Below are 27857 nucleotides of genomic sequence, written 5' to 3' on the forward strand. Positions count from 1 at the left end.
GCTTCTTTCAACTTGCCCACTGTCACATACGGTGGGTTAATGAAACCTCTGATTCTCTTCTCCTCATCCTCTATCATTTCTTTCACAATATCGATTGCTAAGTGGAGGCTGGTTACTTGTCTTGAGACGAAGTCTTTTGTCACTGCATGCCTCCATTCATGTTCAAGCCTTTCTGCTACATTCAATCCATCCACCATCCAGTACCAACTTCCCATAAGGTTGTTATACAAAGCTGAAGCTCCTGGCATCTTCTTGTTTGCTTATTCCGTGGAATGGGCTCCAATGGCAAACACTGTTAGAGATATAGTTAAAGAGCGGACGTGAAGGAAAACATCCCCTACTTTTCTCATTTCATATGATCTACTATCCACATAAGTGAAGCATCAATAAACAAACCCCTAATCTACTATTCACACGCGCAAAGCATTAAAATTAAACCCAAATCTACTTTCCACACAAACGTACGTGAGCGCTTACAAGCAAACACACACACACACACACACACAAGGAAAAAAAAGAGTCAGTGTTTATATTGACACTACCCTACATACACACATTGGCAAATCGATTACTATTTCTTTTCTAAAGGTTTGGGTAGCCCTGAAAAGGGCTGTTTGTTTTTAACTCCAGATGCACCTATCTAATGCTGGCACCTTCGTGGCCTGGCACCACACACACATCTTCCCCAGTCTCTTTTCACTCTTTTTTGGGGGGAGAGCAGAGGCGGGATAAGTGGCTTCAGAATCCCAATTTTCTGTCTCTGGGATTCTGAAATTTCCTCTCTCCTTTTCCTCCTCTTCTTTTTTTCTTCTTTCCTCATCCTCTTTCATCCTTCCCTCTTCGACAATGGCCTCCGCGGCCAGTTCATTTAGTATGCGCCTGGCATATTCCAGGTGCATCTGGAGTTCTAGAAGCTTTACAATTCTGGTGTTCATTCTCTTGATCAATCAACAAGGGTAGCTAGACTGCCGAACGATTTTTAATTTATACTAAAAGCGAGGACGTGAAGGAAAACATCCCCCTAAAACAAAATTGATCTTACCTAGATCACGACCAAACAACGCGCGGACTTAAAAGAAACACTCACTCACTTTTTTATACTACCCATCACTATTCTAAAAAATTTTATTAAACAAATAATATACTATCCACATACGCAAAGCAATCCAATCAAACCCCAAATCTACTCTCCCCACACGTCAAACGGCTAAAAAAAATCATCATAATCTACTATCCACACAAATGTACGTGAGCACTTACAAACACACAATCCTATACACAAACACATACACTCACACTATAAAAAAGAGTCAGTGTTTATATTCACACTACTCTACCTATACACATTGGCAAATGGATTACTATTTCTTTTCTAGAGTATTGGGTAGCCCTGAAAACGGGCTGGTTTTTTTGTTTGCTATGGCAATCTTTTAGTTTCTAAGAATGCGATGTCCTCTGACGATAGACTTTCTGACGATAGGCCTGCTTCTTCGGAAAGAGAAGAAGAACTCTTTAGTGTCGACAGGACAATCGACAAAGCCTCTGTCAGGTTCAGGTTGCTGCTGCTGTTGCTGCTCTCTCTGCTGTTTCTGAAGTCTGTACTTCTCTGTCCATTCTTCTTTCTCCCTGTTCACTTCTTCTCTGAAGAGCTCTTCTATCAGGTCTTCAGTGACTTTTAGCATTCTCACATTCTCTATCTCTTCTGGCTTCGGTATCAGACTGTGTCTGACTCTATGCAAATTCACGTAGGCTTCGTTTAGCTTAGCTAGTTTGGAGCACATCTTCGTAGGAGGATGAGTCAACAATGGATGGTTTGACTGGAAACTGCCCCGGTTCTTAAAGTCAAAGCGCGGACGTGAAGGAAAACATCTCTCAACGGTTTTCGAGCCGGAACGTTCAATGAGTGCCATGAGAGGGATAGTAAGAAGTCAAAGAGCATGAATCAAAATTCTTATAGCCAAACAAAAGACAAAGGCATTTTTTTTCAAAACAACATTTTTTATTCAAAATCACTTAACACTAACCAACAACTCTAAGATTTTTTAAAAATAACTCAACAATATAACATCAAACATTTTTTCAATTAACACTCTACTTTAAACAGGGCTGACAACGTTGTGAATGAAATTGTGATTTCCATTGTTGGAAGTCATTAGGCCATTGATGGACACTACGTTTCCTAGCTTGAGACAAAATATAAGCATAATGGTCACAAAACCATTGCTCTACTTTCACATCATTTCTAGAAGAAGACCGAGGATCAAAATGAGTCACTAAATGTTCTAAGGAATAGCCCAGGCGGCGATGATGCAGAAAATACACACAATATTGTCCACACACCAAGGAATCTGTGCCTTTTAATTTCACATTATTGAATCGGGTGGTCTGAGCATTTCTTCTAATAAAGTCGATGATATCGTCTTCCAAAGGGGGCAATGCGTACGAATCGAAATATTCCTCACATCCTTCTTGAGGAAAGTAAACGGCTACCCAGTGGGTTCCTGGGAGATGACTGTCGTTCAAGTTGATCACATAAGCTAGATGGTCTTGAGATTTGCGATGAGGGAGTTCATCTTTAGCACAGACGACAGGATTCCAAGAAGCCCTGTACGAACTGTGGTTCAAAAGGTAATAAAGTTCCCAGGTATCCATGTTTTGTGTGTTTTTTTTCTTCTTCTTCACAGGTAATAATATGTCATCAATTCGATCCTGACTTTTTGCTTGAAAATGTCTGACAAATAACCGTTTCTTCGCTTCGTCTCCCCACTTTGATTCAGGAGAGCTTCGATACGATGGATCTCTTGAGTGGTTAATGGTGGACAAGAATGTTCACGCAAGTCTTTATACCACTGATGCAACACGACTTCGTCCGAGATGAGACTCCATGCTTCGTCCAGATACTCGTTCAATTTTTCTTCTTGACTCAGCATTAGGCATTTATCTTGTTGAATTTGACTGGGATGATCGTTTTGACATCCATAGCAATCTTTCTTGATCAATTCCGTCATTTTTTCCACCAAGTGTTTGGCAAAACAGGAGACTAAATGGGCTTCTTGTTCTGGCCATCTTGACTTCATCATGATAACTTCTTCGTCTTTGTCTTGAGATTCTTCTTCCCCGGTGTCCTCACATTCCATCTTCAAAGTTTCTCCACTAGGCAAAGAGGGATAACAGTCTTCCATGGCTTCTAATAGTCTAGAATGACTTCTCTCAAACTGTTGATTTCTATGGTATTGTCAAATTCTGCATACAGGAGGACGTTCACTGTGTGATCTGGAGGTGGATTTGTAAACTGAAGTTCTACACGAATCTGACCCGATTTTATAGGGTGGAAATGTCCCTCGTCGCTGCCTTGGTCTGGAGTGAAATCAAAACCCCCACAAAGCATAGCCTCCTGCATAATCGTCGTACGAAATACCGTGACTAGTGTTGGTTCCTAACTGTCCCGTGGCTTCGTACAGGGACAAGTACGATCTCAAATAATTCTTCGCGACACCAAAGTTGGGCTCAAAGGGTCGGGTACACAAGGTCTTGCCGTCGCGACTGACTTCGATCTTGGACACATTGTAATGTTGAAACTCAAAAGGATTTTGATCCTGGGTTCCGTTGAAGGCTGAATTCCTGACTATACCAACAATCAAACGCTTGGGTAACTGTCCTTGGAACAGATGATCTTCGATCATCGATCGCTGTCCAGCGGGAATGGTGAACGTTTTCACTTCTACGCGTCGTATCGGATACTTGGCGGTCGTTCTGCTCAACGTCTGACTGACGTCGTTTCCCACTTTAGGTAACACTTCCACACGACGCACGTAAAGTCGGGCTTCTTGAATGATAGTTTTGTATTCATTGGCATGGGCCATCAAATGGAAAGCGGCACTGCTACGATTCAGTCTCAGACGGATATCCACCCCGTTGAGCAAATACTTTTCTTGTAACCACATGTCCAAATGCAAACGATCCATCAGTTCTAAACTTCGCCCTTGCAGAATTTTCTTACGACGGTCGTTAAACCCCACATTGTGAGGATTGTCATCTTCTGTCAGGACTGTGTCACTTAACGTGCCTACACCTGCCGTGTCAGGTTTCCATACCACGCAAGCATCCAGATGAGTATATTCTTGGCTTCTTTTCCGTACGTCAAGAGATTTTCAAGGTAGGCACGATATGGGTAAGTATCCATGCTGCTGCTGACCAGTTTGTTATTCAAGTACAAGTCCACTTCGCTGAACAAGGAATGCATGAAATTGTTGACAGGAGCTACTCTAGCATCGCCTCCTTGATTGGTGTTGTCCGTTTTGATCACTTTCACTTTCAAATACAGGTAACTGCTATTCAGATCGATGTAATCTTCGGGTTGTCCTTTGATTTCAAACTCGATGGGAGCGGAATCCGTCAAAAAGGAGACGGGATGAAATTCCACCAATTGGGATTTTTGCATGGTCATCATCGTGGGGGGCATGGCAAACAGATCCAGTTCCGACTTGGAACAGCCGCAAAACTCTCGGTGCATCATTTTTTTCTCTTTCTCAATAATCGAAAACGTCTAAGTCTCGAACGGTTCTTCTTTTCTTTGCCTTTCTAGCTTTAGAAGTGTGAAGTCTGGTGAAAGGGTGTTTTCTTCGTCGTCTCTTTCTGCCGTGTCCTTGCTGAATGCTTGACTCGGTAGCGTGCAGGGCATTTATAGGTGTGTCTCGTCGGCCCAAAAGGTCTTTGCCCGTTTGCAGCAAGACATTTTTGCCTGCCCTCATGAATGCTTCTTTAGGATTTTGTTTGTCGATGATGACATTTTGGAGAAATTCTTTGCCTTGTGTCAGTGCCGCATCTTTCAAGGCGTGCAATCCGCGTGTCACCATCGGTTTCAACACCGGGGCCACCGAACGAAAGGCCGATTTTAACATATCTCCTAATCCGTGTCCTCGCTGTCGAGCAACCCCTCGGTACACTGGATACATGACTTGCAAATCGTGAGAGAACCGTTTTCCAAAATGGAGTTTCACCGTGACTTTTCCTTTGGTGAATGGAATATTTTGTCCCAGATCTCCTTTTATAGCAATGTTGACCGTGTCCAAATACGACTTGCTCACAGGCAAATAGTGAGGATGTACAAATTTGCGGTGAACGTGGTAAGTGTTTCCACCTTCCTCTTCAGTGACCGTGGCAGAATCCACTTTGTAAGGAATGACACGCAGTAACGGCACGGAGGTGTGTCCCACCACGTTATACTCCACCACATCGGAGTACACAAACATCAAATTCAGTCCTTGGTTCAGTTCTACCGGGGCACGAAATAACTTGCTAAAAGACTCGTTGTCGTAAATGACTAGCAATTCGTTTTCCTTCATCATGGTCATTCTCATCTCCATGTCTCCGCCCAACATGTCAAACAATTCACGACAAAATAAAATGGACACGATTTTACTCCCGTCAAATTTCATCAAGAAGCGACGAGCTGCTTTGTGGTATTCCATGGTGACACATTTTTTGACACTTTCCAAAGCTTTCAGAAACACGACATTAAATCTGGAGGCTATGGTGCTCACCAAATGTTGACCACTAAAATAATAGCCTGGGGGAACGAACAAGTGATAGGTTGTGTACTTCTGAATTTTTGTGCCAGGGGTTTTCTTGTCATATTTGCCATGGGTATCCAAGTACTGTTGCAATGGTTCGTCATGAACTTCCACATCAAAAAAATTTTGATTGGGAAGGACATTGAGGACTTGGGTCGGGTGAATGATTTCTACTAAAGTCACTTCCCAATGGGCTTCGTGATCTAATGGGATGGTCTGAGGTAGTTTGGCCGTGTAACAGCACAAAGTGTTGTTGGGAAACACCTCCATGGAACTGTCACTGGGTAAGGTTAAGTAAAATTGGTTTTGGTGACTCATAATTCCAGAGTTCTGTGGCTGTCCGAGGGGTTAACGGACGTTAGAGGAGTGTCTCCGCTCAAAATGGGGTTATTGTTGTTGTTGGAGTGGTGACTGGCACTGGCACTGGACACAAGGTTCCCGTGGTTCCCGTTCGAGAAGAATTTCAGGGAGGGATTGGGAAGCACGCAACCAATGCAACTGCTCAATAAAATGGTCCACATTTGTTTGTCTCCTTGTTGCAAACTCAAATTGGCAATGGCTGCCCCGATGACACAATACACCACGAAGATTTGGCAGAAAAAGACGATTTGCGTTTTAGGCACACGTTCTCCACACCACACCCACAAGGGTTGTTTTTGTAAATCTTGCAGAGAAGAACTAGGTGAAGGAGTGGTCGACGTAGCTGCGTCTGTGTGAAAGGGCATGATGGTCACTTCTTTTTATAGTCGATGACTTGCGAAGCGTCGATCCAGGAATCAAAAATGGGTGGATATCGTTTCCAACGTACTTTGACTTCTTTGACACGTCGTTTGCCCACTTTACGGGTTCTGCGTTCGAGAATGCTTTCGATGTCGTACACGTCGTCTTCTTTTTTGGTGACACGTTGTTACTCGAGTAAGTAAAACGTTCCTTTGAGCACTTCTCCGTTCATGTCTTCCAATTTATAGACGGCAGGATGACGGCCATGCACTCGTCCAGTGACACGAAACAAGTCGGTCGTCCAGTTAGGTAAGTAACCTTTGTCGAAAGTGCGTTTGGTTTTGCCAATGCGTACCCAATCTCCTACGGCCAACACTTCACTTTTCTTGGGGACAGCCCTCGTCGGGGACGTACCAAACAGGCGCTCAAACACCAGCACTTCGTTGTCGGGAGTCACTTCTTGCGGGGCACGTCCGATGCTTCGATGGTAAGATTGGTTGTACGCTTGCACCAGGTGCGGTAAGATGTCGATGTACTTCAGAGTGTGGTGATGCGTGAAATATTTCCACATACGTTCTTTCAAAGTGCGTTGAAAAGGTTCCACGATGCTGGCTTTGGTTTCGGGATTCTCGGCGGTAAAAAAATGAATGTCACGTTTCTTTAATTCTTTTTGGAAAGCTTGGTTCAGAAATTCGGTGCCTTTGTCCGTTTGCCATCGAAGAGGGTGACGACCACTTTGTTTCAACACTCGTTGCAGGGCTCGCACTAACTCGCTGCTCGATTTGGAAGTCAAGGGTACGACCCAGGCAAATTTGGAACAGACGTCGTTGACACAAAACAAATATATTTAGCCGCGATTGTAGCTGGCCAAATGAGAGACATCGGCTAAATCGGCTTGCCATTGATGATCGATGCCTTCCACTCGGGTGCGACTTCTGGCAAACTTGCGTCGAATGGGTTTTTGTGTAAAGTGTAGGCAGCTTGTTCTTGTAACCATCGTTGCACTTGAGGTAAACGGAGACTTTTCAGTCGCGTTTTGGCAGCACGATACAATTTTTGAACTCCTGCGTAACCTGCAGGATGCGAGGGATCGTAGTAAATGCTGGCTAACACTTTTTCCATTTTGTGTTTGTGTGTTAATAAGGCACCCACTCTTGGAAGATGCTACTCTTTTTCTCTTGGGGTACTTTCTTGGATTGCAATGCTTTCCGTGTGCGACTAGCAATAGGTGTCGCAGAGAAGGATGTCGGAACAGGGGATATCGGTTCTTGTTTCACTTCTGTCTTCACTTCTGTCTTCACTTTCTTTTTCTCTTGTGATGAAGAAGGGGTGGTCATCATCTTTTTAATCGATCCAATTCTGGAGGTAGGCGGTGTTGTTAACTTGCGTACTTTTTCTGGTGGAGTTTGAAACCCTTCTTCTTCTTCTTCTTTTCCTTTTTCTGTCTTGGTCACTGGTAGTGGTGGTGGTGGTACTCGTGATGGTGCTGGACTTTTCATCAAGGTCTTAAAATCTTTCAGAGTGGGTAGAGCTGTTTTGTCTAAAGCTTTCTGGTGAAAGAGTTGTAGTCGTTGCAAGAGTTGACCGTACTTTTGCGATTTTTCTGTTTCGGACAAATCCATCAAGGACTACAATTCGTGTTGTAACTGGGACATTTCGCTCAATGGGGATTGGGAGGTAAATGCGGGGTGTGTTCTTCTTGCCAACGATGGTATTCCATCCATCGTTTGTAAGGCACTAAAGCTAGTGTTCGTCCTTCCATGGGGTTGTCAAGGGTCGACTCTGAGATCTTGGGACTTCAGAGGGCCTTTTTATCTTGCTCCCACCAGTCCTCCCAACATGGTTCCCAAGACTCCTTTCAGCAAGGGGCCTAACAAGAGGGGTAAAATGCCTCCACGTTGGACCAACATCTTCTTCTTTTGACGAAGGGGGATTTTCTTTTGAACCATTTGGCGAAGAACGTGACGATGTTTGCCTAAGCATTGTTTTTGGTGTTTGGACAAAGGGATCGTACCTTTCAAGACGTTCAAGCAACATTCGCACACGGTATCGATGACCTCTTTGGAGGCTGTTTGAATGAGTTTTTTTCGTAGGGGCGGAGAAGCTTTGGACAGGACACATAACATGTCCCCATATTTGACTAAACGTGGAGGCAGTCCTTTCCTTTTCTTTCCTTGGGTTTGTTTAGAAGAGGGATGTTTTCTGGAGGGTGACATCTTCAGGAGCACCAAAAACACTGATACCCCAACTTGGTCACACACCTTTTTTATACTGGAACGCGTCGCCACTGATTGTCTTTACGTCGTATCAACTTAAGGACAGGCATGACACGTCGTGCAGGGGTACGCAACGGACTAAATCAAGTCCGTTCTTGCTTGGACAAATCCTGTAAACTTTGTAACATGCCCGATCTTTCTTGGACTTTGATTTTGGGAGAAAGTACTTTGTGAGCAGAAGCCACTGCCACTAAATTGGAGGGTCCTGCCACTGGGTAAGTTCTTGGGGTCATCAACGGAGAATTTCTTGGTGTGATCAACGTCTCCAAGTACTCTTCAGCTCTTGGTGTCATCAACGGAGAAGTGGATGAACTTGAGGCTGCCGGAGACGCGGTCACCGCCGTGGCAGGTCGTGGTTTGCGAGTGTAAGGTTGTGTCCTGGCCGAAGTGCCTCTCTTGCGACTAGTTTTCTTCTGTGGACTTTTCTTTTTCTGGGGACTTTTTCTCTGTTTCTTTTTCTGGGGGCTTCTTTTCTTTTTCCGGGGTGGTGTCTGGTAAGAGGAGGGTACCGCCAGTGGAGAAGTTCTCCTTGGGGACCTGGTCTTTTTCTTCTTCTTGGAGCTTCGTTTGACTTTTTTCTTGGGGAGAAGTTTGGGGGCATTAGGATTCCATCTTAAGAGAGAGCGAATGATGACCCCTCCTAGAGTACCACTCCATCCAGGTTTCAAAATGATTTGGTTTTTGGTTTGAGTGTCGATGCGGGGATCGGCCAGTTGGGTCAAAGCGACTTTGTTTCGATCAAAAAAGCGTTTGGTTTGATGAGGAATCTGAATGATCCCTTGGAGTAATTGACGTGCCGTCACCGTGAACCATCGTAAGACTTCTTTGAGACTAGCTTCTAAGACACGAGCTCGTATTTGTGATTTTTTTCTCGACTGATGCCATACAAGGCACGAATCAATTTGACGGGAAGATGCGACTGAAGGGACGTCATGTTTACGTTGTGTGAGACAGACGAATAGGGTCTGAGGATTTTATAGATTTTTTTTGTGGAATGAAGTTAAGTCGAGGACGGAGACGTGTACAGGACAGGCCCTCCGTCTTGGCACCAGTGGTGAAACAAGTGGGTACGAAATCGCAAATCATCGGGGGTCGTAGGTTTCAAATCGACGAGTAAATAGGCGTGTGGAGTTTGAGTGGCATCGTTCGTACGCCTGAGTCAGCCAAGGTGTTCCTAACTGTTTGGCAAAGACTTGCACTTGCGATTTATCTCGAGGGCTTTTAAACAAGACCACGTAATGCGCATTGAGACTGATGGTGCGATGGGCTTTACTTTGTTGAAACAAATTTTGAGTGATGTAAACGACACTGGCATTACGATGATGCCCTTTGCGCGTGAACCACAGTTTAATTTCTTCTTCGTCTTCTCCTAACATATCGTCGAAAATGACCAAATGGGTTTGACGGGAGTCAGAGACGATGCCGTCGTCTTCTTTAGGAATGCCTTCCACAAACACGATGGAATTGCCTTGACTTTCTCGCAAGAGGCTGTACGCCGATTGCAACTCTTTGTAACACCACACGATGCGCTGAGGTGGACGATCGATCAAATGATGTTTATGTTCGATCAAGCGTTTGACGAATTCGGTTTTGCCTGAACCGCTAGGTCCAGCAATGAGCATGTTAAAGGGATGGCGAAGATACAAAGCCTCCCAACTGGCACTATCTAAGTGTTCGTCGATGACTTTGATAGTAGAGGAAGAGGGAGCAGAGACAGCAGAGGTAGCCATAGTGTTAGGAATGTCACTTGTGACACGAAAACAAACAAGACAAGAGTTTATATACTTTTTTCAGGACACGTTTATTGAATGTTTTAAACATGAACACGAAAGACAAAAATACATAAAAGCCAAAGGCTTAAGTACAACGATAAAAGGCACATGATAACCATCAACGTGGAATAAACACAAGTGTCTGTACAACATGTTTTGGGTAATGTTCTGACCAGTTCTATAGGGGGTAAGGTCACACAAGTGTCCTCCCGAAAGGGTCTTTCAGGCATGTCCACGAGAGTCCTGTCCTGGGTGACGGGTTCTTCTGGCACTGTCACTAACACAGGTTGAAACGTAACTTTTTTCCTCGAACAACTCTCGTGCATACTGGGCCACTTCTTGGGTCCAAGCCTCAAAATCCCATTCTTTCCAGGCACGGACATCTGTCCAATGGGGATGTAAGTCACAAGCTACACACACAGTTGACGAATCTTTCTTTCCTGTTGAGGTCGAGAAGTATCTAGATGAAAACGCAAGGCTTTGAGCAAAAGGAGTCTTTCGTGACCATTTAAGGGGTGGGGTGGTAAGTACTGATCGTAAAGAGCCCACAAAAAATCGGCTGGTAAACGAAATCCCAGAAAACAAGTCACTAAGACACACACTATGCGTCGTCCCAAATTGAATGGATACAGTTCTTGTAATAATTGATGGTAATGATCCACGATTTGAAAACGGTCATTGAGTTCCTGCGACGGAATCTGTTCAATTACATGTGACATTAGTCGTGGCATGGCAGCCTGTTTTTATAGTCTCTTTGTTTCGGAAACAATACACGTACTTTCTAGCCAGAGATCTTCGTTCTCCAGTGGGGAATCTAAATGTTGCATACTGTAACCGAAACGTCAGAGTTTGTTTAGAAGTTTCCTCTTCCGCTAAGAAGATTCCACGTAAAATATGTTCGTAATCCTTTAACTTGTCTTCCTCAATGCGTTGCACTAGGTGAATCTCGAAGTAACCAAAATGATGAACACGTGGATCATCCGGGCCCTGGAAGTATTGAACAAGGTCTGACCACTGAAACAATTTCTGACGAATCAGTTCTCTTATACCATTCAGGTACCAGTGGTTAAAGATCTGGTGAAGTAACGGATGCAACTGTTGTTTACATTTGACTTGTATTTTGAGCAGCTCTCGGTAAATGCGTTCTCTCAACTCCACAGGCAAAGCACGAATGTTGTCTTGTAAAGTATCCATAAACAAATTATGGTAAGTTACTTCAATGTCTCGGTCCCACGAAGGGTAAGTAATGACAATTCGGTGACCATCGAGCACGTTCTTCGTAGGCCGAATCTTGCGGTTCCCAGTGGTGAAGTGACACACCGCAAATGAAGCACTTGACTTTATCCCCTTCGCCCAAGTAGAACAATCCGGCTCTGGCTAATTCTTCGGGGGTCGGTCCTCCCAGATACTTAGGCCATTTTCCTTTGAACGATTGAAGATGATTTTCAAAGTCGCAGTATTCCGACAAACGCACAGGAAACGAATATTCGTCTTTCACAGGTTCGTTTCGATGAGGGTTGGGTGACATAGACAGGAGTTTGCTCAGGGCTGGATGACATCCGTAGGGGGGTAGACGTGAAAGTGAACATCCACCTTTAAAACGAAACTCAGTAAAGAGTCCAAGAGGACGAGCGGCATCGCTTTCGCATCGCTCAGGTTTCATACGCACAGCATCACTTTCCATGATACGGGTAGTGAGAACAAAGTTCCCATGATGCTTTACGGCATCGCTAAGGTCACAGCGTACAGCATCGTTCCCATCGCAAGGCTCACAATCGCATTCCACTTCAGAAGCCCCGCACTTGAATTGTGACTTTCTAAACTTGTTTTGTGTTTCTCTGAAAGTATTCATCTTGTTCACTTGGTCTTGGTAGTCACAATGAACTATCGATCTTGCCTAGGGTTCATTTTTATATACAGACCAATACCTAAACGGTCTCCTTCGATATCAGGGTGCTGTTGACTCGGGTGATGGATGTAAATGCAACTGTCCGTGTCAAAGTACAGAACGCGTTCCCCTATCAGTTCTAAAGCTTCGTACAATTTTAAGCGAGCATGAGCTGTCACGTAAGCCGCAATGATGACATTTCCAAAAGGGTCGTCTTGTACAAAGTCCAGATCTTCTTCGTAATTGACCAAGATCAAATCCTCGCGAACGACGTCCACGTGTTTCATTTGGTTTTGTCGTGAATCATCTGAAAGTAGCGGGAAGGTTCTGTCAAATATTCCGTCTTGGGTAAACACGGACGTTGTGCCATTTTACCCCACAAGCAATTTAACATCACTTTGGCAAACGATCGCCTGCCTTCGTTTTTCTCCATGTGATCTAAAGGAATGCCTTCTTGTGCCCAGTATTTCTCTTTGAATGTCTTTTGGTCTTCGGGAGTGTGACACCAGGAAGGATAGCCACTGGCTTCTTGTTTCAGTTTCAAAAAGGCATCCACGTAGTCAGCGAAAATGCCTTTCTGCGTGGGGTCACCCTTGTGGTATTGTTGTGTCTTGGGACAGTAACAGTTGATATCCCATGTCCAGAGCTTTGAACAATTCTACGCTGACCCATGTCCCCGTCAAGGCGCGTTCTTCCTGGGTGTGCTGGCAAGGTTGATCTTGGTTGCACTTTTCGGCACAAGTACGGCACAAAGGAAACATCAGTTTGCCTTGACAATGGTGAGGTAACACGGGATGGTACAAGTCCGTGGGAGGAAAACTTTGCACTTGATCAAGCCTTCGTATTGTCGAATGTTTTTCAGGTCGATGTTTTCCGTGAACAATTGTGGGTGCCCTGCAGGAAAGCGACAATATTTGCACACGTAGGGATACAGCGAACACACGTCCAAGTATTTGATTTCTTCTCCTTTCTCTTCGTCGGCTTGGTACAGCAAACAGGTGGCATTGGTCCTTCCTCCGTACAAACTATCCCTCGGGTTCAGGGGGTCCATGAACTGGTAACTTTCCACGAGGCGTTTAAACTCGGGATCGGTTTTCAAACGGTGATCGTATTCGTGTTCCCACATTTCCACCACTTGGTATCCTTCCTGTTCTAACTTTAGGCGTCGCTGACAAGTGTCCTGGTACAAGTCTTCCATGGTTCGTTGTAAAAACTGATTTTTAGTGCCACGGTCAGAGTAACAGACGGGACATCCGTGAAATAAGCAACCCTTAAACTCGTATACAATCTTGGGGTTTTCTAAGTCCCAGCCATCGACCGAATGCGTTCCGATGGTCTTTTCGCCCCCTCCGTTGCGGGCATGCTGAATCCACTTGACTTCCTTGTCGCACAAGTAATGTAACCAACGTAGGGCTTTGACCGAGTATTGACGTTTGACATAGTGGGTCGTTTGAGGACTGATGACAGCTACGGTGTTTTCAGGCATGAATCTTTGCCGGTACCCTAAGGAACACGCTTTGGCAATGGTGCAAGCTTCTTTCAAAGGATCGACCCCTCCGTGTTCCATGAACAGTTCTCGAACTTTTCCAGAGCAACGTCGTAAAATGTCCACGTCGGAACGACAATACTTTAACATTTCTTCCTGAAAGTCGAAAGGGTCCAAGGCGTGAGCCTGGTACCAAGCGTAGAAAGCGTCTCGTTGTTCGGTGCGCATCTTGTCAGGGTCGTAAAAGTGAATCTCAGGTAAATGGGGTAGAACGGCGTGTTGATTGGCTTCGGTATTGAAAAAGTGTGGAAAGTACCCTTTAGCCATTTCTGTCATTCCAAACGTTTTAGGCATTCGGCTCAAAGGCATGGCCAAGTAACTCATCGAATCTTTAAACTGTACCTGTCCCACTTGCATGAAAATGATTTTGGTTCCTTTCAAAGTGACTTTAGGACGCTCGGTGCCTTGTTCCGTATAGTATCTCAAAAGAAACTGTCAATCGTATCCGGAGAAATTGTGAGCCATCACCGTGGCATGACGATGACAATCTCCGCAACGTTCGATGTCCTCTTGGCTCCACGTCTTGTCGATGGGGTCTAAGACCCATTGGGCAAAATCGGCTAACGTGTTTGGTCCTCGAAAGATTTTTTCAAGTCCTCCGGGAATCTTACTGCAGTGAGGGCAATGACTGAAGATAGGTTCTTGAATGCACTTCTCGCACGCTCGATGAGCCACGTAGAAATTAGGAACGTGAATGCCAGTCTCTTGCATGCATTCGAAATCAAAAAAGATGAAATTGCCTTTCTTCTTGTGACCGTCCTCTTTCTCTGGTGGGGGTTGGTATTTTTGCACGTAGCTTTGGTGTTCCAAGTCCACGATGTGGTGACAAATGTGACATTTTTTCTTTCCTGAACATACGTGTGCCTTGGCACTGTTTTTACGTATGCCTTGTCCACACGTAGGGCACAATCTCAGCAGTTGACAAGCACATTTCTGCTGTGAACCTTGCGTCTTGAGATGTTGTTGGTAACAGGTAGGACTGACAAACGTGCGCAGACAAGTTGAACAATGCACTGGTTTTTGCCCTTCGCTCAGACAGGGTGGAGAGGCCAAACATCTTGAGCATTTCGATCCGCAATGCTTGTGTTGCTCTCGATTTTTATAACCATAATCACATTTCTCACAATAATAACCGTATCCCAGGAATCCGGTGATACTGGTAATGGTATCAAAATGGTCATCGTGATGACAGACGTGAATGTATTTTCCATCCTTAAAGTCTTTCCCTCGAAACAACAGAGGCCACGCATTTCTTGAGGGTGCACTTTCAAGGTGTAGCGTGGAGCTAGGACATCTTGCAATTTTTGCATCTCAGGAATTCCACAGGGTGTGTCTTTGGGCAAATCGGCTTGTTGCAACAGGAGTTCTGCTTCACTTCGTTGTTTGGCTCGGTCGGATCGTTGAATAGTTTTCCAGGCTCTTTTTCATTCTACCGTGTCGTTCTTGTTAGCATAGGTTCGTCCCACCACGATGGCACGGGCTAAACACATCTGGTCTTGAGGGTTGTGAATTCGGACGAGACTCTGTTTGGTGCTGCGAAGGTCGTTCACCAATAAGACTTTTTTGCGGCCAGTCCCTTGAGGAGGAGAGACGTGGGTCATGTCCAGTGTGGCTTTTCCATCGGTGATGTCAAACTGGTCATTGGATTGTTGTACGTGTGGAATCCTGTCCATGACTTTGGAAGCAGTCAATTCTGCAGGGCTGCTAAACTCGATCCAAACAGGAGATTTCAAACCGTCGTGTTGTATGGAAAGTCTCAAGCGATCGTCTTCTTTGGGTTGACATTGTCGCTTGAGTGTGGTGAGCAAAGATTCCCACACCCCGGTGATGAACCCTTCTGCTTTCTCTAACGGTACTTCAGCCTTGAAATCTTTAAACTTCACCGTGTATTTGTAAGCCGTGGTTCTAAATTTTCTAGAGGAGCGCTTTTCCGTCTCTCGAATGGAATAGTACTTTTCAGGGTTGACTGAGGGTGGTGAACTTTGTTTAGAGGAATCGGATTCTGGTTCACTCATGTCCTCTTCAAAATCACTGGCATGAATTTGTGCCAAGACTTCAGCCCTGGTACGAGGCGATAGATCACGTTTCTGCCTGTTACTTTCTTCGTCTTTCTTCTCAAATGAATTGGATCGTTTCATCTTGAGTGTAAAACGTCAAATGACTCAAGTTTAAATAGCATGGACTAATTTATAGTCATGGCAGACCAGCGTATATAAAAGGGTGTGTGTCTTGGCATTTCACTATTCATTTCACTCTCAAACCGAGCACAACGATGGAAGAGACTACCCAGATGGAACGTTTCATCAGAGCTTTGCGAGGGGTCATTAGAAAATTCTCTTCAGACCAGCCAACGGACCACTCTCCTTCCTTTCGAGATAAAAGTCAAGATACTTGCTATATCTGTCAGAAGAAAGGGCATTGGTCTTCAGAGTGTCCAGACCGTAAAAATAGAAAAAAGGGGTTAGAAAAGACAAAAGTCAAGATACCTGTTATTATTGTCAAGAAAAAGGACATTGGTCTCCAGATTGCCGTAAAAAACAAGTGGAGCAAGAAGAGAGTGATTCTGGAGAGGAAGAAGAAGAGGAAGAAAGTAGACAATTATATTTACAAGAGGCAAAGGAAAACAAACAGGAGAAGAAAAGGAGAAGGGAAGAAAGTGAGGAGGAAGAGGAGGAAAAGACTGTGACGGTGAAGAAATTGAAAAAAAACAGAGAGAGTAAACAAAGAAAGAGAAGAAGTCTATGAACTTTTTAAAGTGCTCTTTTGTGAATTGTGAATTGGATTCTAACTATTGATAAAAGAATAAATTAGGTATAAAAAGGTAAGTGTCTTTGAGTTTTGATTTTAAATAAGAAGCTACACTCACGCACTCATATACACGTACTACAGGGGTAAAATGTTTTTTTTTTGTTGTTTTGTTTTTGAGTTATTGGGAATGGAAAGTCTATCTCTTTTCGAGAGAAGTGGGTGGCCCTGAAAAGGGCCTTTGGTTTTTGGTGTAGGGGTGAGTTTAAGCTATCAACTTTAACTGCTTTAAGCCTTTGCCACGGCCGAGGTCTACTTCTGATGATGATGATTGGGTTGAAATCACTAAGGGTGGTACGGTAGGCTTAGTCACAGGGTTGGCGTGTTTAGCTCGGGAAGGTCGTATTCTCTTTGGTCGTGATAAAGAAGTCTGATACATTTGTTTCAGACTTCTTAACTCCGCTAAAATGTCTAACAGTACCGTGACCGTTTGATTTTCACCCTCTTGTTTCTTTGCTGCTGCTTGTTGGTGTTGTTTTTTTTTCTTACCTCTTCTTGCTGTTGTTGCTGTAAAAGAAAAGCTTGTTCCGCTTCCTTTTGTCGTTGTATAAATTTCTCCAATTCTTCTTTCTGTCTCTGTCTAAAATTCTCCACGTGTGGTAATGAAGGTGACGAAGGTTCCGGAACAAATTCTTGCGAGGTAAGAAAATCCACAAAATCCCAATGTACCTCTTCTGAAAGTAAGTCCGGGTTCTCTTGTGTAGTCTCCACTGCTGGTGCACCCCAATGGATCGTTTTCTGAGTTTCCGTCATGTTGAATCACTGTCTCGCATCGATTGACTGCACACAGGCGGTAGCGAATCTATATAGATCACGTGACGTCACAGACTGTTCTCTTCGGATTGGATGCGAGCTGACTGAATTTTGTAACGCGTGTTTAGATTGGTCAATGAACTCGATCCGTTTCAGTCCTTCCTCTACCTATAAATAAGCGCAGTTCACTGCAATGATTTACCTGTTCTCGTCGCCTCAGCATGTGGACTGACGTTGAATCTTCCACCCTTGTGTCAACGATGATGTTCAGGACGGACATACCGATGTATGTCCGATCCGAATGGACAGTTGTCCATAGGACCGCCAGCAACCTATGGATACGTAGGATTTACGTGGAGAGGGAAGGATGCCTGAAAAGAGTGTTAGTCTATGGACCTACCTTTAGACGAAGCCTAAGACGAAGAAGATGTTGCAGATGCCCTTTATGTTAAGGGCATATTAACATAAAACCAAAGGCCCTTTTCAGGGCCACCCACTTCTCTCGAAAAGAGATAGACTTTCAATTGCCTACCCCATTTTTTTATTTGTTTTTTTTTTTTAAAAATGCAACAAAAAAAAAAATAGAGAACCATCAGGTCGGGACCATATTAAAATAGGGTCCCGACCCTGTTCCATTTTCCCTTGTCGCTCAACAGACCCAAGATTTATTCCCCATGTTAATTTCCCTTGTCGCTCAACAGACCAAAAATATATTCCCCATGTTAATTTTCCTTGTCGCTCAACAGACCCAAACTCTATTCCCCATGCTAATTTCCCTTGTTGCTCAACAGACCCAAACTCTATTCTCCATGTTAATTTCCCTTGTCGCCAAAGTGTCCCAGGGGTTTTCGTAATGTTAAATTTCCCATTGTCGCCAAAGTGTCCCAGGGTGGTTTTTAATGCTAATTCCCATTGTCGCTAAAGTGTCCCCATTCACTACTCGCGGGTCACGGGTTGTCCACCCACTAGCATACAGCACTTTACAGATTCTAGTAAGATGACATTGAATGATATAATGCAGACAGTATCTGCATTAAGACAATATGAGTTGCCATGATGTGCCACGATGGAGCACTGCCCCGGAATTTGATCTGTAGTTTCCTCCCCAAATAAGAGCCCCGGTGGCTTAGTGATTGATGATGATGTTCGTCCATCGGTGTCGATGAGGACCATTTAATGTCATCGATTCACTGGGGTGGGTCCGGAGATGGCTGACCAGTCCGATCCGGGCCCGGAAGAGTCTGTTGCAGTGGGGACATGGATGTGCAGGTTGCTGGCCGGAAGTTGCGGAACTGCTGTTCCTGGATTTGCACAAATCACGTTTTTCAGCTGCGTCCACCAGTATTTTCTGCTCAAATGCTTCCGCACCAGCGTTGACTTGACTGTGACAAGCAGATCGGTTAGCAGCGACACTCTCCCAGCTGTCAGGATCATTGCCTAGATTCTTCAGCGAAGCCTTGAAAGTGTCCTTGTACCTCTTTTTTTGACCACCGTGAGATCTTTTGCCTTGTTGTAGCTCTCCATAAAAGGCATTCTTAGGTAGGCGTTCTACCGGCATGCGGTAAATATGGCCAACCCGCTCGGAGTTTTGCATTGCACATCATGGTGTGGATGCTTGTCATACCGGCCTTAGTGAGCACCTCTGTGTTTGGGTACCTTGTCCTGCCATCTGATTTTCAGTAGTTTCCTCAGGGAGCTCACATGGAAGTGGTTCAGTTTTTTAACATGGCGGCTAAACACAGTCCATGTCTCGCAAGCATAGAGGAAGGTGGGGAGAACAACTGCTGAATAGACTTTGAGTTTGGTGGCAAGCTTGATGCCTCTCCTATCCCAGACATTTAGGCGGCGTCACCCAAATGCTATGCTGGCTTTGACAATCCTAGTGTTGACCTCATCATCTATGTGGACTGCTTGTGAGAGGGTGCTGCCGATGTATGTGAACCTGTCTACATTTTTGAGCTTATGGCCATTGACAGTGATGGATGCTTCCAGATAATCTTCTGCAGGAGCTGGCTGATGCACAACTTCGGTATGCTGGTAGAGATGGTGAGTCCGAAGTTGGAACACGCTGTGGAAAAAAGGTACAAGCTCTTTTGTATGCCTGCCTCCGTGCTGGAGTTGAGGGCACAGTCATCTGAAAACGCAGGTCGCGAAAGTTCTCAACTTGGACTTTGGTTTTGGCTTGGAGCCTCCTCAGGTTGAACAACTTCCCATACTGACGGTATCGGAGACCTACGCCAACATCGATGTCCTTGAAAGCATCCATCAACATTGCGGAGAACATGAGGCTGAAGAGAGTGGGGGATAAGATGCATCCTTGTTTCACACCATTCGTAACTGCAAAGGGTTCGGAATAGTTACCCTGGTCCTGGACTCTGGCAAGCATGCCATCATGAAACTGTCTCACCATTTCAATGAAGACTTCTGGACATACAAATTTGGCCATGATCTTCCAAAGGCCTTCTCTGCTGACAGTGTCGAATGCCTTAGTCAGGTCCACGAAGGTGGTGTATAGCTGGACATTTTGTTCAAGACATTTTTCTTGCAACTGCCTGGCAGTAAAGATCATGTCGATGGTGCCTCTCTCTCCTTTCTGAAGCCACACTGGCTTTCTGGCAATAAGCCATGATCAAGGTGTTCTGTGAGTCTGTTCAGCAGTAGCCTGGCGAGGACATTGCCAGCGATGCAGAGTAGAGAGATTCCTCTATCGTTGTCGCAGGATTGGCGATTGCCTTTGCGTTTGTAAACGTGGATGATGGATGTATCTTTGAATTCCTGGGGTATGCGTTTCATCTTCCACATGCCACAGAACATCTCTGGTAGTCGTCCCACTAACTTAGGCCCACCAGACTTGTAGATCTTAGCTGGGGTGGAGTCTGCTCCTGGAGCTTTTCCACTAGACATGAGCTCATTGGCCTTATGAGTTTCCAACACTGTTGGAGGGTCAGTCAACCTATCGCTGATCTCCACCTGTGGTAGACGGTTGATCGCTTCATCGTTGATGGAAGAGGGCCTGTTGAGAATACCGTCAAAGTGTTCCGCCCAGCGATCCAGTATCTTCTCCTTCTCGGTTATGAGAGTGCTGCCATCGGAGCTCAAGAGTGGGGCTGTGCCTGATGTTACTGGGCCATAAACATCACGAAGAGCACTAAAGAAATTCTTCATGTCGTGTCTGTTGGAAGAGGACTGGATATCATCAGCCTTTCGGCTCAGCCATGTGTCCTGGATCTCGCGTAGTTTCTTCTGCACAGCTTGGCGGACTCCGCTGCAGGCATATTTTTTTGGCAGCGGACTTGGGGTCGATGTTGTATGCACGATGTAGACGATGCTGATCCTCTAGCAGGGAATGCATTTCTGCACAGATCTCGTCAAACCAGTCTTGGTGCTTGCGCGCAGTGACGCCAAGGGCTTCAGATGCAGTGGAGTACACCAGCTGTTTGAACGCCATCCAGCATTTCTCTATGTCGTTGATATTAGAGTCTGTGGTTTCTAGCTGGCTTGTCAGAGCTTCAGAGAACGCTTGCAAATTGTTGCAAACTTTCAGCCTGGACACGTTGAGTCGTTTTGGAACTTTAATTCCCTGTTCGCGTCTGGGAGGTTGAATTTTAAGATTCATCTTGGAAATCAGTAGCATGTGGTCTGTGCAGCAGTCAGCACCACACATGGCCTTGGTCACACGGACATCCTGCCTGTCATTCATACGAACTAAGATGTAGTCGATCTGATGCCAATGCTTAGACCGTGGGTGCATCCAAGTTGTTTTATTGCGGTTAGGCAGACGGAATATGGTGTTTATGACCAGGAGGTCAAATGTTGCGCACATTCTCAAGAGTAGATGTCCTTTACTGTTGCAGTTGCCAATTCCATATCTACCAATAACTCTCTTAGTATTGACCAGAACAGGGGTGCACAACCCGCGAACCATTGAACGTGCAGGATATTTTGAGCTTTTATTTTGCCTTCTTGAATGCTTTATTTGAGTAGCACAGCTTTACTTCAAGTACATGATCCTAATTTAGGATTTTAAACATGAACATGAGTTTCTGGTTTTAACAAAATATTAGATAATCGAGAAAATTCAGGAACAACGGCGTCAAAGATTCTGACTTTACATCGTTGATTCACTCACGATCCTCACACCGTATACTAATTTAAATAATGTCGCGTACTAATTTAGATAATGTCGCATACTAATTTAGATAATACTAATTTAGATAATGTCGCATACTAATTTAGATAATGTCGCATACTAATTTAGATCATGTCGCATACTAATTTAGATTATATCGCTGCCGTAATGGTGATATAATTTAAGATCATGTACACCTTATATCTTTGTTTATGTTGTTTGGTTAACGAATACCTTGATTAAAACCTATTTGTGTTCTTAGCATTTATTAAAATCTCACGAAGAATAATGATCGAAGAACGCGTGCAGGCAATTTCACTTTATTGAAACTGAAGTCTGAAATCTAGACAAGGACTATTAACACTATAAAATTAAAACGAGGCAAACTCCAAACTATCTCATTTAACTACTACGTCCATCCCCACCCCCCACAGTCCGAACCCACAAACTTTAACCTTCGATATTCAGGTGATAAACTCACTTATAATTTGAGGGTACATTATGCAAAATCATCTTTTATACCCTCAATAGTGGCCTTGTGGAACAAACTTGAACAGAATATCTAGGGTCCGTGTCCAAATTTCCAATCCAGTATAAAATCTAGTTTTAGTCATTGAGTCTTAGATTTATCCATATTGGACTGCGACATAAGGTAAGCTCATTAAAAACTGATCTTCACGGCATTCAGCTTGTTGACATCCTCTTATGCTCCTGTTTTGGGGTCCCGTATTTCTTCATGTTAAGTCCCAAGTATAGATCATTTTCAGATACTAATTTTAGCTGGCCAAACCTATCCCATACCCGCATCCGGTATGGTCATGCGCATTTTACGTAAGGCAACTCAAGTGACCTACACTTCTTACATGAATAGAACATTTGTCATTATAGATCGCCTCAGATAGTAGTAAACAATAATATGCCAGTACACAAGTATAAGCGCTGAAATGTACGTTTTCATCAAGTGTTTTAACAATAAATGAGTATATATTGCTTTATGTTACTGTATCGTGACCCTCATATAAACTCCGCCCCCGCCCCCCTCTTATGACTGCATGGTAATGAATGATCCGAAACTAAGCAAGTTGACTTGTCTAATCAGAGCCGTTTTAAGGCATAGGCACGCGAAGCACGTGCCTAGAGCCCCTCGCAGCAGGTGGCCCCCCAAAACAAATTTTCGGTGTCGGTTTCGGTATCAGTGCAGAAGATGACCAAATTGTTGCTTTCGGTGTAGTCTCGGTTTCGGCCGTAAGTTAAATTGCATCTTTCGGCAGACTTCTATTATGTCTGGATATAATGACTGACAGTAATCTGTCGATATAAGACTCCTATGTATGTCTGGATATAATGACTGACAGTAACCTGTAGACACAAGACTCCTATGTATGTCTGGATATTATGACTGACAGTAACCTGTTGACACAAGACTCCTGTGTATGTCTGGATATAATGACTGACAGTAACCTGTAGACACAAGACTCCTGTGTATGTCTGGATATAATGACTGACAGTAACCTGTCGACACAAGACTTTTATGTATGTCTGGATATTATGACTGACAATAACCTGTAGACACAAGACTCCTATGTATGTCTGGATATAATGACTGACAGTAACCTGTCGACACAAGACTTTTATGTATGTCTGGATATTATGACTGACAGTAACCTGTCGACACAAGACTTTTATGTATGTCTGGATATTATGACTGACAGTAACCTGTAGACACAAGACTTTTATGCAGATTCAGATTGTAATTGTCAGTTATCACCGATTTACCATTTTGTCAATTTTCGCTAACTACGATCTGTGACGTTTGCACGCATTGGAGTGGGGTTCTTCCAATATAATTTAATTTAATTATGATGAAAGTTCCACCCTGGCTCGTGAGGTTAGAAAGTTAAATTAGTGACGAGGTAGATTTACAGCTCTGAGCCCCCAGTCAGCTATGCCGACGGTTAAATTATAGAGAACACGAAGATGAGATTCAATCAATAACAATTTAATAAATTCGATAATTTAAAAACGATAACTTCCAATCACTCGTCTTTCCCTCGACCAAGTGACAGCCTAATTCATCCCGTGATTTACAGTGTGAGTTCGATTTTCCCCCTGTCCTTGCATCTACTCATCTCTTTCTTTCCCGCTAATTCCTTCCTTCTTTCCGTTCTTCTAACTCCTCCTTCGACTCCGTTTCCCTCTGTACTATCTCCTCCTCCAATTTCGCTCCCAGACTCCAACTTCTCCTGACTTCTCTCCTTTCTTCTCCTTTCCTCCGTCTCTCTATCTGAGACTACGGGACCAAACTGTAACTGGTCTGTCCCTCAAAGCTTCCTGTGAAAAACCACAAGGCGTTAACATATGTTTTATCGAATCTCACCTCACACTATATCGACAATTAATCATCAGGTAAGGACATCACGGTTTCTGTCACGCATGCGTACACATCGAAATTCCCACACACTTCTTGCAGGGTAAACAATGGCGTAATAACACGGTATCAGCGAATTGTCATACAGACATCAATACATTGCGTCAGACAGTATATACACATATATATTTAATCTCATCGTACTGCAATCTGACAACAGTCAGACGCATGTCTGTACATTACAAATATTCAACAATGGCAAAATCTATAATCATATGAACACATGTGTTAGTCTACTATAAAATACCCACATAGCAAAGTACAATATTAACTCTTACGACGGCTAACAAGCTATATAATTCTTTACAAATATCAACTCATTTCTTCAAAATATGCAAACATATTAACAAAACAAAGTAATTTTTCGTACTACGATTCTAGTAATAATAAAGTATACATACGACCGACAATTAAAATGCAGTCGCATTCCACAAAGACCGAACAAATAGCTCACTGACCTTATTTGAAGCTCTCTGTACTTAGAATTTCCTGCTCTAAGATTTTCCCGCCAATAACGAATGGCTATTCGGAGTTTCGCTAACCTTTCCTCTGGGTAATTTCTCTTAGCGAACTAATTCTTGCCGGAAGACGCGGAGATATCATTCTACCCAAATCAGGGTCTCTCCCCTATCTCGATTCTGATTAGGTGGCGCTGTGACCCTGTCCAATCGTCTTAGCGGCCAGTTCAACCTGTCTGTCTGTCTGCAGGGAAAAGAAGTTAAGACACTCCCACTTCTTCAGGCAACTTCTTTTGATCTTGGACAAACATTTCCACACCTATGTGATAATTAGCTATATGTAGCTTCGCAACTCCGAGGTCCGGCTCTCCACTTCTAGCTACGGCAATCTTACGTAATGGATTAGTGCTAGCCTGCGGCAATGTTTAACATCAAACAATGGCTTTTCAGAATTACTTTGATTATACATGTTTCAGCTGGGCTACTCTGGGTCGGGGTAAACATGACACGATCTATTAAACGAACCATTAGACAGCCCACCAAGAATGAGTAGAAATTATATGAGTGGTGCTGCGAAGAAAAAGAAGGAAGCAGCAGAATTGGAAAGGTTGTCCAAACATCCAAACGTATCGTCTTTTTTTTTCAAAGTCAGAAAGCACAATCATCATTGCAGTCCGACATTGTTGAAACGCAAAATACTCTTAAGTCGTCTTGCTCTTCTACTGATGCCATTGTCTGTGATAAAGATGAACAGTTAGTGTCGCTGCAAGTGTAAGATGATAGTTCAGATATTGTCATAACACCAACAGTCGAAAAAATTCCACATTTTGTCTGCTGGGCGGGCTATCCAACAGATGCAGACTTATGGAGTCCAATCACTGAGGAATTCGATCTTATTGGATTCCTAGATGACCTGCTGGTTGCCAGCATAAAGAGTTTGATTTTATTACGACTCAACGCGTGTATAGAACTGGTGATAAGTTGCAGAAACTTTGCTTAACTGATTCCTGCTTCCGCCTTGAACTGTGAAATGGTGAATCAGTTTGTCGCGAGTGGCTACTCTATTCTCCATCAGAGAAGTCCGTGTATTGCTTTGTGTGTCGCTTGTTTTCAACAACTACGATGGGTCATCAATCTGTTATATGCACAACTGGCTTTAACGATTAGAAGAATGCAACGACACGTCACAGCGAACATAAAAATGGCGAGGGTCATCGAAAGTGTATGCTTATTTACACTTAACGTGTTAGAGAAGCTGGTCACATTGATACACAGTTAATGAAGCAATTAAAAGTGGAACAGCAATATTGTCGTGATGTTCTGCAGTGGGCTGTGGCTGTAGTGAAGTTTTTGGTATCCAGGGGCTGGTCTTTTAGAGGTGACAATCAGATTCTAGGTTCTCAGCACAATGGAAATTATTTGGCAAGCTTGGAATTAATTAGCAAATTCGATTCATTTCTCAGTGAACATTTGAAGAGATACGGCAATGCTGGAAAAGGTAACCCCTCCTATCTATCGGCAACTAAATGCGAAGAGTTTATCGCATTGATGGGCATCAAAGTTGTTTGCTCAATCCTTTCAGAACTAAGACAAGCAAAATATTTCTCTTAGTGTGGACTCTACCCCGGATGTCAGTCACACCGATCAATTGACATTGACCGTGAGACATGTGAAAGATTTATCATTAGTGGAACGGTTCTTAGGATTTGTAGGTATCCGCGGTCATGGAGCAGAGTATCTTGGGAACACCATCGCGAACCTTTTGGAAGAAAAAAAAACCCATCAGCATATCAGATTGCCGTGGACAGTCCTATGATAATGCCACTAACATGTCCGGTCAATACTCAGGCGTGCAAGCTAGAATAAAAGGGATAAACGAATTAGCTGTATACATTCCGTGTGCGGGCCACTCCTTGAATTTAGTTGCCGTGAAGGCTGTTGGGTGTTGCATGCAAGTCATAGCCTACTTCGACTTTCTTCAAATACTATATGCCTTTCTTGTGGCATCAGCGCATCGTTGGCATGTCCTGGAGACATCTTTAGGACATGAACACAGAGTAGTGAAACGCTTATCAGATACGTGATGGTCCGCTCATGCTGATACTGCGAAGGCTCTGTGTCATGGGTACAAAGAAGTTCAAGCAGCTCTTGATAGGATTGCACAGGACAAAGACCAACCTAGAAACGCTTCCTATGAAGCAGCAGCTCTAAGCAAAAAGAAGCCAAAGACGAGTGACTAAAAGAAATATGGGAATTACATTTCTGGAAGGTCCTACAATTTACACTGTTTTGAATGCGAGAACAAAATTTTGAATTCAAGCCTACTTGCCAATCATCGACTCATTGATCACTGAACTAAACAACGCGGAGAAGCTTATGAAGAAATCAGCAGCAGATTTACAATCTTAATCAAACTGGACTATTTGAATGTTGAAGAAATAACAGAATACAGTGAAAAGCTTGCAAAGTTCTATCCTCAAGATCTTGACCAACACGAACTAATTTCAGAATGTGTACACCTGAAACACTATATGTCAGTGTCATGTGCAAAAACAGCAGTGCCATCTATGTCAGCAATCTATGCCATGATAAAGAATGACAATCTGGAATCACCGTTTCCAGAAGTTGAAATTGCAATAAGAATGTTTATGTCAATGATGGCAAGAAACTGTACCGGTGAAAGTTCTTTCTCAAAACCTAAATTAATCAAGAACGAGCTTCGCAGCCGTATGATGCAAGAACGACTAAACTGCCTGTCTGTCATGAGCATAGAATCAGATGTGTTGGAGTCTTTGAATTTCGATGATATTATAAGAGACTTTGCTGAGAGCAAAACACGAAAGCGATGTTTGCAAGAAAATGTCCTGACAATGTATAGCAAAGTAAGCAAATATTTACTCATTACAATAATACAATTTCGCTTTCAATTCAATTAACAATAAAATACTTTAGCGTATGTTTAACTGAACTTTTATTTGTTTTACACTCGTAGTAGGCCTACGCAGTTTGCTGTGTTAATTGTGTTAGCAGTATAGTACTATATTAATAAATTTAACAAAATGACACACATGCACATGGAAATGCAGTGCAATACTCTGTATCTGAGATTGAGAGACTGAGGCGGAAATCGAGTTACGTTTAAGGTTAGGGTTTGTGCCTAGAGCCGCCAAACTCTTTAAAATGGCTCTGTGTCTAATTAGCAGCAAACAATGAACACCAAAAGAGGCACATCACACATTAAGCAGATTCCTCTAAGATTTGCCATTTAGTTAATAAATTAAATGGAATGAATGTGAATCCCAAAACTGCGTATGATACATTGGATTGGCTAAGAAATGTATTCTCTGTCTCTCTGTCTCTGTCTCTCTGTCTCTGTCTCTCTCTCTCTCCTCAGTTTGCTAACTCCATGAAAAAATATGATAACAATGATGAGTTAACTCCTGCGATACATTTGCAATAGAATGTTGCTACGGTACTATCAGCTATGTGTAACTCGTGTATTTTCTCGG

The sequence above is a fragment of the Sinohyriopsis cumingii genome, chromosome 8 (assembly GCF_028554795.1).
Source record: "Sinohyriopsis cumingii isolate HCF-2022 chromosome 8, ASM2855479v2, whole genome shotgun sequence".
Classification (NCBI taxonomy): Eukaryota; Metazoa; Mollusca; class Bivalvia; order Unionida; family Unionidae; genus Sinohyriopsis; species Sinohyriopsis cumingii.